Genomic DNA, 17,438 nt, shown 5'->3' with positions numbered 1-17,438 from the left:
GTTGTTATCTTCTGTAAGATTTCCTCAGTTAGGATTTTAACCTTTACTTAAGGCCCATTCCACACTTGCGAGTGTGATACGATGAACTCGCATCACACTCGCAACGCAAGCTGCCGGGAACGCACGGCCGGAACGCTGCATACCGGGAGTGAACTCAGCATGTCAGTTCACTCCCGGTGTGCAGCGTTCGGGCCGTGCGTTCCCGGCAGCTTGCGTTGCGAGTGTGATGCGAGTTCATCGCATTACACTCGCAAGTGTGGAACGGGCCTAACTCTTTACCTTAACTCCATGTTGTGTCTCCTGCTATAATGCCTGTGGTCAGTGTAAGCACCAGTCATGAGTTACACTCTCTAGACCTGTGATAGCGAACCTACGGCACGGGTTTTCAGCAGTATTATAAATTGACACATCTTGAGAAGTCTGGCACTACAGAAGGAGCAAGATGGAATGGAAAGAGCTGGATTATCCTTGGAGCTCCTGAAATTCTCCCAGCTCATGGCATCCCGGAGGAAAGCTGTAATGATAATCCAAATTTCTTCACCTTCATTTTACTGGTTGTAGTTTAGGCACTCAGTCTCTAGAAAGGTCACTGCTCTAGACTGTACCGTACTGGCTAAGAAGTTCTAAGAGACAAAACCCCTGCATCAGTCACAACCGACCCACAAGTTGCCATGAGGCCTAGCAAAGGTCCCTAGGCCTGCCAATGGTAATCCAAAACTAAAGCCAGAAGCTGGATCTTATATGCAGACTATCTGCTGCCTCACACTGACAGCCATAATATACTGTGCCTTCTGGTCATCTCCTGAGACAAAATAAAACAAGAAATACATTATTTTGAAAAAAAAACTCCCATATGTGGCATCGCTGCCTTCATAACACCCCAATCTAAAATACAATTCATTATTTACCCTCTTAGTGAGAACTGTAAAAAAAAAAAATTATTGTGTAAAAATGTTTTGTTTTTGTCCCCTTGTCTCCAGAAAAGCTTCATTTAAAGAGGACTTGTTACCCAAATTTTCGGCACTTGGAGCTGCATACTGCCTGGCACGCGGAAGTCACTGCTGGCCTATGGAACGACTGGGGCGATCCGATGATTACACTGTACCCCGCTGCAGTGTTTGATAGCATTACCGGAGGTTTCCGGTAACGCTATCAATCTAACACTGCGGCGTTTGTTCAAGCACTAGGAGCTGCTTACTTTAGTAAGCAGCTCCTAGTGCCGAAAATTTGGGTGACAGGTCCTCTTTAAACTCTTCAAAAAGTGTATGCTAGACCTAGCTCACTAGTAGCCCAGTTATGATACTTATGGCCATTTCCCTTATTTTCTCATGAGTGAGCACTTTCTCCAGTCCTGGCTTGCCCATAGGTATGGAAAGGCTTAGAATAGCCAGAAGCAACAGATACCAAGGAAACTGAAAATAGATACAGACACAGATACAGAAATAATACAATCCGTGCTCATCAGGGACACAAAGCTTGATTGTGGAAAGGTACTTTACAGAACTGATGTCATAACACCCGATAGTAGGTATGGTGAGCCCAAAATATAATTTGCTAGGAGTTTGATATATAGGCCATGACATATAGCCAGAGTTATAAAATCGAAAAATTCATGGCACTGGTATTCAAATTAACAATATACGTTGACCAACCATTTATGTACCAGTTAATTTTTTTTTATATAAAATCACATAGACACAAGTGGTTATCCTTTTGTGGGATATGATGCAATAACAGGGTATGAGGCAATAATAGGGTGATAGGGCATCATGCAATAACAGGTCCCAAGAATGTAGCATACGATGACCCAAGGTACAGTTGACTTTGGAAGCAAATACATGCCACAAGGATCTAATTTTTTTATTGGATCTTATATTCCATATAAACTTTTAGATATACTTTCTGATAGTTCTTGGGTGCATGTTATAGATAGAAAAAGGAGGACTCGCGGTTTACTGGTGCCCAAGGAGCCTTAGTTTGACAAAGGAACAGAACACGTCTCCAATCTAAACTGGAATTCATGTCCAATTCTTTAACAAAAATGGTTCGGAATTATAATTGTCCTATTGGTTTGTTATTTTCTGAACTGGTGACAAGCTGCTAAGAAATGGGGCTTACTACTTCCAGCTATCATAGGGAGCCGACCACAGACCCAACAGCATGGCCCCCACTGTTCAGATTTTGATGACCTATGGAAAGGCCATCAATTATAATTCCGTGTCCATCTCCTTTAAGTAATTTTTTTGTAAAACATAAAGTTGTGAGCTCAGCTCTGTCACGTATTTACAGCCGTGTTTTGTGAAGATTGTACTTAAGATCAGTTGCTTAGTTCAATATAATTCCGAGCCTCCTCCGAATGCACTCAGGAGCATCAGAGCAGAGGATGTGAGGGATAAGCCTGTAATCTGTAGCACATGCAGAGCACTGCTTATAGCGTGGAAAAAAAAAAGTTATCTGTAAATGATAAATACTTGACTCACTTCCCACCAGTAGGCAATTAAGCTTTTAAGAGGGATTAGGCGTCTAAGGCATTTACAGCATCGTCTTGATTAGGTATAGAAAGATTAAAAGTTAAGTCATAGAAGCAGTGCAGCAAGAAGATACATATAGGAACAGGCCATAAAGTCAATATTTGATTGATTGGTAATTTCCTGATCAAGAAGAATGGAGGGCGCAAATGGCCTGTGGTCTGGTGGAAATCTCTTAAACTCCTCAATGTTGGGTTCTAGGCTATTACACGTGATGTTGGTTGCATAATTAGTCTTAGAGCAAGGCTGTAGCTGGTGGTTGAGTGTTAAAGCAAGTCTCATTCTGGTTGGATTTACCAAAAAGTAGAAGCATACTTGGCTCGACCGAGCATTCAAATGTTCTAGATGGTAGAGAGGGGATACTGCTGCCAGACAGTCCAGAAAAAGGCGCATCTAGAACCAGACTTGGAACTATCAGACAAGGCAAGTGATGGGAACTTTCTAGGGACTTACACATAGACAGTAGTGGCTTACAGGGGTGGGTGAACAATGCCATGAGTCCTGGTCTGTATGAATATTATAGCCCCTACAAGTCTGGAATCACTTCCTACATATGGTGCCTGCTTTCCATCTGTGGTTTCAGGACCTTTAGAGGTCCTTCAAAGGTTCTGAGATGGCTTGTGTGCATGTGTATGGAAAGCAGGAACAGATGTATGAAGATTTTATTGGTGAAGGTCTTTCTCAGTATAAAATTTGGTTGGTAGTTCGGGTGGCCATTTGCTCCTAGAAGGCTTGGGTTCTTCTCCTGGTCTTACAGGTCCAATATTGGGTTCAAGCCAGGGCCCACCTTAGAACCTTTTGCTGGGCCAGTCCAACTCTGAGTCAATCCACAACATGTTAAATAGTTTTCCCAATTAACAAGTTCATGATCAAAGTTTCTTATAGCCTATACTTAAGCATATACTGTACCTGACTCGGCATGTGTTACACAGTAAATAGACCCACATCCTCTCCTAATCTCTGTCACGTCCCTGTGAATTTGCACGGTGGACAATGTTTGTTAACCAAGTGTGATTTTCTTGCTTCTGTATCAGCTTGTAATGTCTGTTGTTGTAAGAAAGGTTACAATAATGAGTGTTAATGCAGGACATTATCTTTTGGAGACAAGTGTCACCTGTCTGTGTATTTAGACCTCCCAACCTATTACACAGACAAAACAAAACTGTGATAAGTCAACATTCGGGAAGGTTAAGAAGTCCCCATGGAGAAGTGCTGATATCAACAGCCTGGCAGGGGTGTCAGAGAGGCTATCATGCAGAACATGAATGTACCTGGAACAGCTGAGGTCCAGCTCTTATTTCTCCATATAAAAACAAGCATAAATACATTTTTGGATACAATATCCCTGTAGGGTTAATATTCTTTGCAGTGGTACCATCAAAATCATGCATGTCAAGAAGGGACACTTAGTCATAGATCCAAACCATGTGATTGTGGTAATCTTCAAATTTGTTATCTATGTTCTCCTTCTTCCTAAAATCAACTTTTAAACTATGCTAATGAGCCAAAGGGGCTTAAGCTGTTACAATGGACCAAGACCCCCCCCAAAGTGAGACCAGGAGATTGGGTGAGACATTTTCTTCTTATTGTGAAAGCCTGTGACTCTGCAGCACTGAGGGGCTCTGGCTACACACCCATCATTAGAATAATTGCAAGAGTTGATTCTATAAGGAAGGAGGCTATGGATGGTAAATTACCACAGTCACGGTGCCTGGATCTATGAGTAAGTGTCCCTGGTTTATCATTCTTGATGGTAGATTTTCTTTAAATAAGGCAGCTCCCTCTACATCAATGTCAGACTTTCAGGAAGCCTAGTGTCATTCCCTTGGATAATAGCCACAATAGCTAGACTTTTCCAAAAGGAATAGAACCCAACTGTAGACAGAGCTATTACAAAGTTATTAGATTTTGCTAGCATTGTATATACTTATACACGAGTATAAGCCGACCCAAGTATTGGTGGAGGCATCTAATTTACCACAAAATAAACCAGTAAACTTATTGACTTGGTTATAAGCCTAAGGTGGGAAATACAGCTCTCCACTCTCTAATGAAATTTCCACAGCAAGGCCCCCTCAAATTGAAATGTCCTCAGCAGAGCTTTCATGATAATGTCGCCAGCAGAGCCCCCACGACAATGTCGCCAGCAGAGCCCCCAAGACTTTTGCTGTTAAACAAGGACAGAAGTCTCTCTTTAAATCACAGTGGTGGGTTGGAAAACCATCCCCAATATGGACATTGGGATGAACTTAGTACTGACCTCCCATTTCTCTAATAGGCAGAGCTTAGTCGCAACCAAATGACTCCGTCAAAAGCAGTAACCAACTCACACCCTCAGAATTTATAGTTCGAACAATAACACAATTTACATATTTTATTGATATATATTCCCAAAGCAGAGGAGTGTCAGGGGTGCTAATGTAGCTGAGTCTCAGAAACCAAAAAACAGCTGGATGTGGGAATATGGAAGAAACCAAATGCTGACCTACATCTCTCACATATCCTCAGGGTGCCCATACAGTCTACAATTATAGCACAGAAGAAAGATAGATAATACGTCCTTTACCCTTCGGAAACTTTATTTGGGGTCCCAGAAATGTCAATTCTAACCCTACATGTATCTATGAATCTGTAGATTATATAAATATTATATAGATATAAGACAGTTTTGTCAACGATTTGTGTCTCATCTGACCACGTTCCATTGTAGGTATCACAATATTATATTATCATGCAGGGTTGTATAGAGCTGACACTATAATATTCCCTATATCAAAATTGTACCCCTCAGAGACATCAGAGTTGAAAAGGTGGCCATGATTGTGCTCTGGCCGGTGGCTACGAGGATGAAGCTGCTTACAGAGAAATCAATATTAGCTGCAACTTCCTTGGAGCTACTGGAACAATGACTCCTGCCTCCTCAACCCGAATATCTCAGAGATGCTCTCAGGCTCATCCATTAGTCACAGTATATATTACATATTGCAAACTAGTATCGTGGAGCTATAGTGCACTCAAAAAACAGTTCAATGATGCACTCATCACTGCTACACCTATAGCACAGCCCACAAGTGCACCAACAAATAAGACTGCTAAGATCTGCCCGAGGCTACTTGGAAAGCACCCACATTCACAAATCATCGCATTTATTCCTGTACAGACACAGACAGGTTTCAAACCACACAACAGGAGCCAGTCTACAATGAAAGATACATTAAAAGCCGAAATATTTTCTGTATGATGTGCGGTTCACTGTAAGAATAACACAAAGACATAAAAGATGTTTGAAAAGTTAATCATAGTGCACGTGTAGGACAAAACCTTTTTTTGTATGACACCGTTTGGTGCTTTCATATGTTTGTAGATCTGACCGGCTTCTCTTACATGGAATGTTCCAAGTGCTAAAAGTTGTGTTTACTCAACACACAATGTCCATAACCGTTACACTGACTCCAGGGAATGGAGCTGGATCACACAACGACATATGTAAATAGTCAAGTCAATAGTGTTTAGGGACAACATGGTCCGATATCTGAGGAGACATCAGATATGGATAGATCACCAGTAAAAATAGTTATGAGGAACGCCATGTACCCAGCACCTGATGTCTGCTTTGCAAAATTCAGTGAAACGTCGCAACTGAATTGTTTTGAGCTCAACAAACCTTAACTCGATCCCAAACACCCACTGACTTTAGACATCTTGGGGCTCATTTACTAGGGGTCCAAATCGCGCACAAATACCGGCAATTTGCACTGAATTGCCCCTAGATTTTGGCGCCCGCGATCGGATTTTGGCGTATCGGCGCCGGCTTTCACGTAACAGAAATTGGGGGGTATGGTCGGACAACCCGACGGATTCGGAAAAAACAGGGAATTTATAAAAGAATTTGTGTTGCAAGATCTGCACTCACATACACCGGGGCGAAGAAGATGAACTCCGGCGGATCTCAGCGCAGACCCGAATCCCGGCAGACCCGAATACTCGTCAGAGAACGTGCCACTGGATCGCGACTGGACTGGGTAAGTAAATCTGCCCCCTTGAGTCTGCAGCGACGTCTTCTGGAGACACTGCAGTTTCTCCTGCTCCTGCACAGAGAGAAGGTAGAAGTGGTTTATTAATGCCTCTTCAGACTCAGTACAGTTCTGATCAACACATATACCTCCACTGGGGGCCGTTTTCTCCGATAACTGGGGCTTTTATAGATGCTCCAGATACATTGAAAAATGTAAAAAATAAAACATGAAAATGTTTACCAAGGGTCACAGTTACCCTGTGTACCCAAACAATATATATTGTTGCACATTTAATAAGGGCTGTGCACGTTTCTTTTAGATTTTGCACATTCTTTTAGGTTCAAACTGCTTGCACAGGTATTTAAGAAGTGTCTGCACCGCATTTGTGTTGCACACAACCCTTTTGTGGCACGGCTGCACTAGGCATCATGCAACACAAATTAGGAGGCATTCCGGTGTTCAGTCGGACCGTGCGCCAGATTTAACATGCAGGAATGTGTTGCACGCCCCATGTTAAATGTGCACCCCAAAAAAGTGGTGCATTCTGTTGAGGTACTGCAGGGGCCGCCAGATTTATGAAGATTTATGTGCACCAGAAAAAATCCTGAATCCTGCGCCCCCTGCACACTACACAGGCATTAGTGCGGTTTGTCCTGTTCTTAGTAAATGTGCTCCATTATGTATGAAAATGACACAATAAGGAAAAAAAAAAAATGAAAGAAAAACCTTTAAGAACTGTAGTCTCTAACTAACCCTATGGGGTTCATTTACTAAGGGCCCGATTCGCGTTTTCCCGTCGTGTTACCCGAATATTTACGATTTACGCTGATTTTCCCTGTATTGCCCCGGGATTTTGGCGCACGTGATCGGATTGTGGTGTATAGGCGCCGGCATGCACGCGACGGAAATCGGGTGGCATGGCCGACTGATAACCTGATGGATTCGGAAAAACCGCCACATTTAAAAAAAGAAATGTGTCACTTGGGACCCGCTTACCTTCACTCAGCCCGAGCCGGTGAACTCCAGTGCGTTCAGATGCTTTTCAGCGCAGCCGGACCCGGCCGGACCAGAATCCAGTGCAGAGAACGCGCCGTTGGATCGCGAACAGACCGGGTAAGTAAATCTGCCCCTAAAAAATGCTGCAAAAAAAGTAGCGAAATGAAAAGTAAAATGATGGCCCGTAAACCACCACATCCACAAATCTGCTAAAAATGCCCAGTCATTGACGACTTTTCATGCCGCGTTATTAAGGGGTTAAAGGGAGTGTCTTATCACTCAGGCTTTAAGCTCAATTGCATAGTTGATTATAGAAGATATAAGAAGGTTTCCACAGTCACGCTGCCTGGATCTATGAGTAAGTGTCCCTGGTTTATCATGATGGATTTTGTATCCCTTTAATACACTTGTAAACCTAAGTTTACCTTTAACCAGGAGTAAATGTTTTTGCTTCAAAAGAAAAAAATGTATTGTAGATTAAAAAGGGATCTGTAGGATGTCCATAGAAAATTAGTAAGGGCACCAAATCTAAATGACGAGCGTGAAACGCTTTGTTCGGATGATCTTTTTATCCTTTTAGCCCGCTCTGTGTATCTCAAATAAAAGAAACCTTTTTAAATATACTCCTTCGGAAGAGTCATCCAGCGCCCGATACAAATGCTCACCACCCACTTCCCCTTAAATCTAAATGAATGGGGTACTGAATCCGCTTTTATAGTTGGAGAGTAGATGGGAGTAGATCTATCTAGTTACGGTCTGATACATCCTCATGTCCTAGAACACTACAGGAAAAAGTGGTTGATATCGGATGTCTCCTGGATTCACCATAATCTAAGATACTGTAACTAAGTAATATTTAAATAGGGTAACATTAGAGTTTTATTTGCCATTTTTGTTAATTTTAGGGAATTTGCCCTCAATATTCAAAAACAATATTTCAGGAGGAATTTTACAGTATTTTTGACAATTTTGTGAGAACCCAGCCCACTAAAACCGCACTCTCACAACTGCTCATGAGAATTATTCACAAATTTCTGTGGCATTACCACTTGTTACCAGATGTTAAATATCTATTTAGAGGCGATAATGACTTTCTCCTCTTTGCTTAGTAATTAATACGTAGAAAGTGATTGCTCACAAAATAACCGGTGACCCACGGATCGGTCCCTGTTACACTTTGGAACTGTTGCCAGCGATAATGTGGTTAATTATACTGGTAATGTCAGATATGCAGGACATATACCAGGACAAGTTTATAATCTCCTCCACCATAAAGAAAGCCCAAGGGGCGTCAGATGTGTTATTAAGTGTTATTAAGAAGGTCACTGATTGGCTGTTTAATTCCACATTGGGGCAAAAGAAAGATCATCGCGGCAGCAATAGCTACATGCCATGAAGAGGCTACTGAAGAGAATATTAAAAATCCCTTATATACACTATGTAGTGTACACTAGGAGAGATTTAGCATATTTTTGTCTAAGCTCCTGGCGTAAAAGTTTCATGGTTGATTTTGCTTCTAAACTGAAACAGTCCAACTATAATTGGTGTCAGTAAGTAGCCTAAATTATAGCTGCAATCTATGCCACCTCCTAGCTTGAGTAGATGCTGTCTTCAGTCGCCTCATACACCTTTTAATAAAGTAAAGGGACCTGTCACCAGCTTTTACCTGATTAAAATAACAGCCCCCTCTGCTAAGATGAGAAATATCATTAAGAGAATTTTCACTTTCAAGTAAAACTTGTCTCTTTACCTTTAAAATAATCTCCTCTAAAGTCATATGCAAATGAGCAGAGGAGCGTCATTTTTTGTTTTAGATGAGTCACATACAGGCTGGTGAGGGAGCATAACATCAGATGACCATAACATGGGCTCTATAGTAAAATGCTTTTGGTATGGTGTACCAGACAAAAATCTTAACCCCTTAACTATCAGGGCCTTTTTTTGTTTTTGCATTTCCGTTTTTCACTCCCCACTTTCAAAAATCTACAACTTTATTTCTCAAAGTAAAGAGCTGTGTGAGGGCTTGTTTTCTGGGTAACAAATTGCACTTCATAGTGACGGTATTGAATATTCCCTGCCCTTTACTTGGGTGCAGTGAAAAAAAGCATGGCCGACGGCTATCAAAAGGTTAACACTGGGGGGGGGGGGGTGTTTGCTACAGGGCCCGGCCTGTGAGCCTTCTACATACACTCCCATAAGGGGTTAAAGGAATAGTCAGGACCCTCATATTTATCTTCAACTCACATTTCCAAATATGTCTTTGTATCTCCGATTCTGTATCTCTACAAGCCTGATGCCATTTGAAAGATGAAGTTCTAATCTTTAATATAGTAAGCGTGCTTCTAGGGACTACAGACCTCAAGATTAGGGCATCTGAAATTACACTCTCCCTTCAGCCTCTTAAAGTAACTCATCTCATGAAAAACTCTTCTCAGATGATTAGTATATATTTTTCTAGATAAACGGTCAAGTATTCATATAAGGCTACATTCACGGCGGTCATACATCGGCACCGGGGAGAGCAGCAGGGAATGAGTGCAGCTCACCGCCACCCCTCTCCATAGGAATACACAGCGCACGGCGCCGTATTCCGTAGCAAGATGAAGACATGTCCTATCTTTCTACGTGTGAGGGCGCGTTCACACGTTGCGTTTTGTTTGCGTTTTCATTGCGTTTGAAACGCATTACAACAGCTGATGAGAGCTGATTTGCCTAATTACATTAATGTTTAAGTTTGTTAACACAATGTTAACACATGCGTTAACAAAACACATGCCTAACGTGTTGTTAATGCTTGCGTTAACATCGTGTCAACGATGCATTTTGTAAACGGAAATGTTAACAGTAATGTAATTAGGCAAATCACTTCTTCTCATCTGTTGTAATGCGTTTCAAACGCAATGAAAACGCAGGCCGAAACGCAACGTGTGAACGCGCCCTCATGGAACGGAACAGCGCCGTGAGGCCATAGAAGTTTATGGGGGATGTATGTATGCCGTATATACGTCGGCCATTTATATGTTTGTGTGAATATAGCCTAACAGAGGGTATTCCAGAATGAAAATATCATACCCTATGTGGGGGGCCTGGTAGTTTAGTGGTGTTACTGCTTATGACAGGTTCCCTTTAAGCAAGTTTTCTCTCTTGGCAGGAAGAGATATAGAAATTTAGGAAGTGTAGGAAGTTCATCCTGGATAAATCTACTCTATATGGTTAATTCTGAGGAGCATTTTGGAGGACTCTTGTGTTTCAGTTCTTGATCACAAAAAAAATTTCTTCCCACTGTTTCTAAAATTCTGTATTTTTTATACTGAGCTGTTACCCTGCACATTGCATGGACATTTCTGAATTATCTGACAATGGAAGTGGAGAATTGGAGTATAAATGAATAATCTATTAAGGTAATCTGTAATACTAAAATGAAGATGATACTAGATAATGAAGGAACCTTGCTTGAATGAAAGCGTATAGTGATCAGGGGTCGGAGGTGGGGACCCCACAGTAGTTTATAGTCGTCTTTCTTCCCAGTACAGGGAGCAGGTTTGTCGCTCGCCAAGAAGTCCCCTGGATAACACAAAGGATTCCCCTGTCATTGTGCGCACAGGCTGCACCTGAGTCTACTCCTCTGTAAGGCAGACCCCCTGCCATGCTGGAAGAGGGATAGGTAAACCTCCTGCAACCTGTTTAGCTTAATAAATGTGCAAACTTTGGGTGACATTCAGGACCTCAGTGAGTGTTAATCCCCTGCAAGGCATTCCAAACAAGCCAGTAAAAGATATTTACAAACTGCAAACATGCAAAACCACAGAACAAATCTCCTTTTGTGATGTTATTGGCCTGCTTTTGTGCCCAAGCACTCAGTTTTATAGGGAAATTCATGGATTTGATGGCTCAAGCCTACAGGCATGTTAAGCTATGGAACTGCCCGGAGGAAGAGGAGGGACACTTTCCTTAATTCTGTAAGAGATGAATTCCACTCAATAGGACTGTACAGTATATAGTGAAGAAGATTTCCTGTAGCAAGAATATGACCTCCCACCTAGGACATGGGAGTATGTAGATGGCTCGGTTGTTCCGATGTTGTAATCATATAAGATAATTTACCCACTTTTCTGCATATTTTAGTAAATACTCACATTTCCACTAAATTGATTTTTTTTCAGGGAACACTGCATGGTGTGTTGTGTTCTGTTGTGTGTGTTCTGTTCAGTGTTCTGTTGTTCTTCCTGAAAATTAGAGATGAGCCAACCATTCAAAATTCCAAAGTTGCCAAAGCTTCACTGAATATTCCAAAGGATTCTATTCAGGTCCAAATCAAATCAAATGTTGCTATAATTGTCCTAGAACTTGGTGTATACCCCCCCTCTAGTTCCCTAAATCAGAGAATTTTTTTTTTTTAAATAAAAAGGTCATATCTAATTTTGTTCTTTTTCATTAGGGTTAGCATTATAGTTTACCCTAATGCTAACCCTAACACCAGGTTCTGAAATGACTGAAAGCTGTAGCTAATAATAATAATAATTCTTTATTTATATAGCGCACACAGATTACGCAGCGCATGACAAATGGGTCCTGGTCCCCATGGGGCTAACAATCTAAACAACCTACCAGTATGTTAGGGAGGAAGGAAATTGGAGGAGCTGGAGGAAACCCACACAAACACGGAGAGAACATACAAACTCTTTGCAGATGTTGACCTGAGTGGGACTAGAACCCAGGATTCCAGCGCTGCAAGGCAGAAGTGCTACTCACTCAGCCACCATGCTGCCCTATAGCTCTAGATTTTTAGCCAATCTGAAAAAAATGGATTAGATTCAGTGCTGGAAAATCTGCAGATTACAAATCAACAAATCCCTTTGCTTATCTGACCTGTGTGTGTGAATATAACAACGGTTGTTAAGATTTTGCATGTTAATGAATTACACTACTCTGTAATTGCATTCAAATATTTTCAGGAGTAAAAACCAAGGAACACCTTAGTCTGGACTGTACAATACATATTTCTTTTACAGTATATGCACCATCTTTATTTCTTGTGCATATCCTGTGGTTATGCTACAAATGTCTATGGTGGTCGGATCTACTGGAAGTCTTGAGAAGTGTCTTAGTTCTTCACTTTCTGTGACCTGTCTGACCTCTCCCCATTGACCCGTCTGAGATATCAGGAACCTGTTTTATGTAATCTAAAACCACAGCAATTGGTCAGATGAGCAGACACATAGAAGGGGAGTAATTCATGATATCATTAATTCCTGAATTATAGCTATATCCCACATATACAATATTCAGAAGTGTAATGAAGCCGTGTATGTGAAATAATCGGGGAAATACATTACTCTTATTATTGAAGCCAAGAACATGTGAACTCTGGGCCTAAGGAGCTTAAAACCTCTATTAGACCTCACATATTGACCTCCACATTCTGCTGTACATGCTTTCCCAATGCATACGCTGAGCGTGCACAACAAAAGTGATGTGAACCTAGCCTATGACTCTTAAAGGGGTTGTCCTATATGTACTTACCTCTGCAGTCCCTCTAGGTGTCCCCCGGCATTGTCCCTGTTTTTTTTTTTTCACGGGAATGGAAGCTGATACAGTACTACACTGTATCAGAAACTGGGTACTATAGATGTCAAGATTAGGGCCTCTGAAATGATGCTCTCCCTTCCTTCATCCTCTTAAAGTAACTCATCTCATGAAAAGCTGACTCTTCTCAGATAATTATGGGCTTGGTCCCACAATCTAAACAACCTACCAGTATGTTTTGGAGTGTGGGAGGAAGCCAGAGAAAACCCACCCAAACATGGAGAGAACATACAAACTCTTTGCATATATTAGCCCAGGTGGGATTCGAACCCAGGACTCCAGCACTGCAAGGCAGAAGGGCTACCCACTCAGCCAGTGAGCCGCCCCATCTACTGCTGTAACTGCTTAAATGTCTCCTTAAATTGATTGTTCTGTTTTTTATCACTTTTCTTAGTTATTACAGTATTGCTCTGTCCGTTTCAGTATAAAAAAATAGTTCTAATCGGATGCTGTCTCATGTCTCATACCATAAAGAAGAGACCTGAGTAGTTACCAAGAGCTTACAGCAGTCAACAGCCCTATTCAGTTATCTAATAAAATGTATCAACAACTGAGGACTCTCAGTTTATATCTACCGTATATAACCACCAGCTAACATGGTACAAATAATTTTGCATAGTTTTACAATATTGTTTTTTATTACTGATGTTGTGTGGCACATTACTGCTACATCTGAATATACCCTGAGCATTAGATTGCTTCCACATCCCGGAATCCTTGTTGGTGGTATCCACTCTATAAGGGCAGAAGAATCAACGTTCTACCACAATAGACATTAAAATTGTATTTTTATGCTCAAGGTAGTCTGAATAAAAAATGCCTTAGTGAAACAACATTTACTGCAATAGATTGTGACATAGGGGATGGCGAAATCTCAGCCCATACCACAATGACTGATCAGGAAAGTCATCAGTGATTTAGTTGTGCACAAATTTGTGGTTAAGAGGTGAGGACTAGGATCACACAAGGGCAAAAACACAATACAAAACATGTGTAATACTTGTACACACATGGTTTTGCTCCAATAACGATGTAGGGTTTTAGCCCTTGTAGGAAGGTATCAATAGGAATGTGTAGCCTTCCCACAAACTTGGGTTGGGATCAAAATTCATAGTAAGGGAGACCAGTCAGCAGCAGGGCCGGTGCCAGCACTGGGCATACCTGGGCAAGTGCTAGGGCCCAGAGCTGCTTGGGGGGCCCTCATAAGGTTGTACATAAAGAATCCATTGGAGTGAGTGGGGCTGTCTCCATTAAATCCATAGGGGGTGAGGAGGGCTGTCTCTAATGAATCCATAGGGGGTAAGGAGGGCTTTATATAAAATAACCATGAGGTGGCTGTATATAAAATAACCATGAGGTGGCTGTATATAAAACAACTATGATCGGGCTGTATATAAAACAACCATGAGCGGGCTGTTTGTTATAATAAACTAGGGAATATTTTAGGGAACAGGAGAGATGTTTTGTTTCTGAATTTTTAATGCCGCCATGTGAGTTCAATGGGCATACGGAGGCTCTGTCGCCCAACCTGGATCACACCCTGGTCAGCAGGTATGAAATAAATCAATGGGTTTTTCAGAAAATGGCCTAAAACACTCCACAAGAGACAAACCAATTACTTTTTGAAATGTTTGTCCAGCTTAAACATTAAACTGTTTTAATGGGGCAGAAACCATAAAACAGTTATGCATAGGCATGATATTTTATCAAACTTTATTAGTTTATAATTGTAAAAAACACTTTGAAAACATTGGGGCAGATTTACTTACCCGGTCTATTCGCGATCCAGCGGCGGGTTCTCCGACGCTGATTCGTGTCTTCCGGCAATTCGCTAAGGTAGTGCTTCCTATGTCCACCAGGTGTTGCTGCTGCGCTGAAGTCTGTCGGAGTTCCCTGGAGTTCACCAAGCTAGGCTGCATGCAGGTAAGTGCCTGTCAAGCGACACATTTTTAAAAAAAAATATGGCGGTTTTTCCGAATCCGTGGGGTTCCGCGATTTCCGTCGTGTGCATGCCGGCACCGATGCGCCACAATCCGATTACGTGTGCCAAAAACCCGGGGCAATTCAGGGAAAAACGGTAATATTCGGGAAACACGTTGGAAAAATGCGATTCGGGCCCTTAGTAAATGACCGCCAATGTATGCAGAAATATAAAACCGTCAATACATATATACAATATAACACAAGTATTCATAATTCACAAACAACACATCGAGTAATATATATATATATATATATTTATATATATATTTATATATATATATATATATAAAAAAAAAAGATGTGAGATGTTAAAGAATTGTCCCAATAAAATGCTAGAAAATAATTTTAATCATTGGCTGTAGTGGTGATGTGTCACCTCAACACTACTGGGGTCAGCACTGTAGCCATTGATAGGCCACAGTACTCACAAGTTATCCACAATATCCAAACTTTATCAGGAGTACAGATTTATAAAATATAATTATTTTATTTTCCAAATCATTATTTGATATCAATATCACTACCACTGACATGTTTAACCGGGTAAGGATCATTTGAGATAAAAATCTATGGGTTTGGACCTTCATCAGTCTAGTATTTATCACATGAGAATAGGTAATAAGTCTCAATTCTTGGAATAACAGTTATATACTTTCTAGCACCCCACATATATGATAAAGTTACTACACTATCCCTTAGAATACCGCAGGCACATAAAAGCAAGCAAAAGAATTGTACAATTTCAGTCCAGGCCACTAGGGTGCACTGTTCTCATGCTGCCTGCATCAACGCCGAATAAATTAACTTTTGACAGCTAAAGGGCCTCCATCTACAGGGACGTGTGGCTCCTTGACAAGACTAGGAAGATGTTTATCACATGTTTGCCTTAATATTGTGTGTTATTTAAGGGCCATGAAACGCCTCCCATGCACTTGTAACACTGATTCAGGAACCTTATCTTCCTCTTCTGTCTCTAACATCCTAATACTCAGATCTTTGATTAAAGGACCCGCTATTGCCAAGCACATTTCCTTCCTCCAATTGTGTAGTATATGTGGAGTGCGGCGAGTCCTTTGCTCCTTTTATTCTGGAAAAGTGTGGATTTGACCTATGGTCGGCTGTGCTGCTCGTACCGGTCCTTTTATCAGTCCGGCTATATAGGTGATACAGTGGATGCGGACAGCTACTTGGCAGAATAGAGTCCTTTGATCTCTTAATGTACAAGTTCACTTCTGTCATATAGGGAAATGTATTCCCCCTATGAAATGAATATAGTGACATTATACGGGAGGAAATCCCTCTTTTGCAAAATTTACTGCCTGGTAATCAGTATATGAGAGTATTATTGTACCCATATTCAATGGGTAACAAGATAGCAGTAGGCCCTGATGCAAACTTTGGATCAGTGCCCCCATCATGCTGCCACCCCCTTACCACACATCACACAGCAGCCTCCATTTAAAATGTTCAGCAGCAGCCTACAGTCAATGTAAATGACCGTCAGCAGCAGCCTCCACTCAATAAAAATGACCGTTACCAGCCCCCACTCAATAAAAATGACCGTCAGCAGCCTCCACTCAATAACAATGTCTAGCAGCAGCCTACTTCACTCAATAAAAATGACCAAGAGCGGCCTCCACTCAATAAAAATGAGCAGCAGCAGCCTCAACTAACTAAAAATGACCAACAGCAGCCTCCACTCAATAATAATGACCAGCAGCAACCTCCACTCAATAAAATGTCTAGCAGTAGCCTCCTTCACTCAATAAAAATGGCCAACAGCGGCCTACACTCACTAAAAATGACCGTCAGCATCCTTCACTCAATAAAAATGACCGTCTGCAGCCTTCACTCAATAAAAATGAACGTCAGCAGCCTCCACTCAATAAAAATGTCGGTCAGCATCCTTCACTCAATAAAAATGACCGTCTGCAGCCTTCACTCAATAAAAATTACCAGCAGCAGCCTCCACTCACCTAAATGTCCAGCAGCAGCCTCCACTCAATAAAAATGACCAGCGGCTGCCTCCACTCTTACCAAATGTCTCTGAAATCTCCTGCGGCAGCCTGCTAGGATCGGCAGGGGCTGGCCTGGGGTACATGGACTCCAGTCCTCTGTGCTTCTCCCGGCTTCTTCACTCTCCTGAGCACACAGTAATGCACCCAGCGCTGGCAGCATTTTTCGCTGCCTGCAGACTTGCACTCCGTCTACAGGCTACTATAATAAACAGTTTGACAGAGCAGGAAGTGTCCATGTGTATCACTTCTTGCTCTGTCATAGCTCCAATACTCTTCTAAGCTACAATATGGGACCTGGGTAACAGCCACTC

Source organism: Engystomops pustulosus, chromosome 6 (assembly GCF_040894005.1).
Source record: "Engystomops pustulosus chromosome 6, aEngPut4.maternal, whole genome shotgun sequence".
Taxonomy (NCBI): Eukaryota; Metazoa; Chordata; class Amphibia; order Anura; family Leptodactylidae; genus Engystomops; species Engystomops pustulosus.
This window is presented reverse-complemented; position numbering follows the sequence as displayed.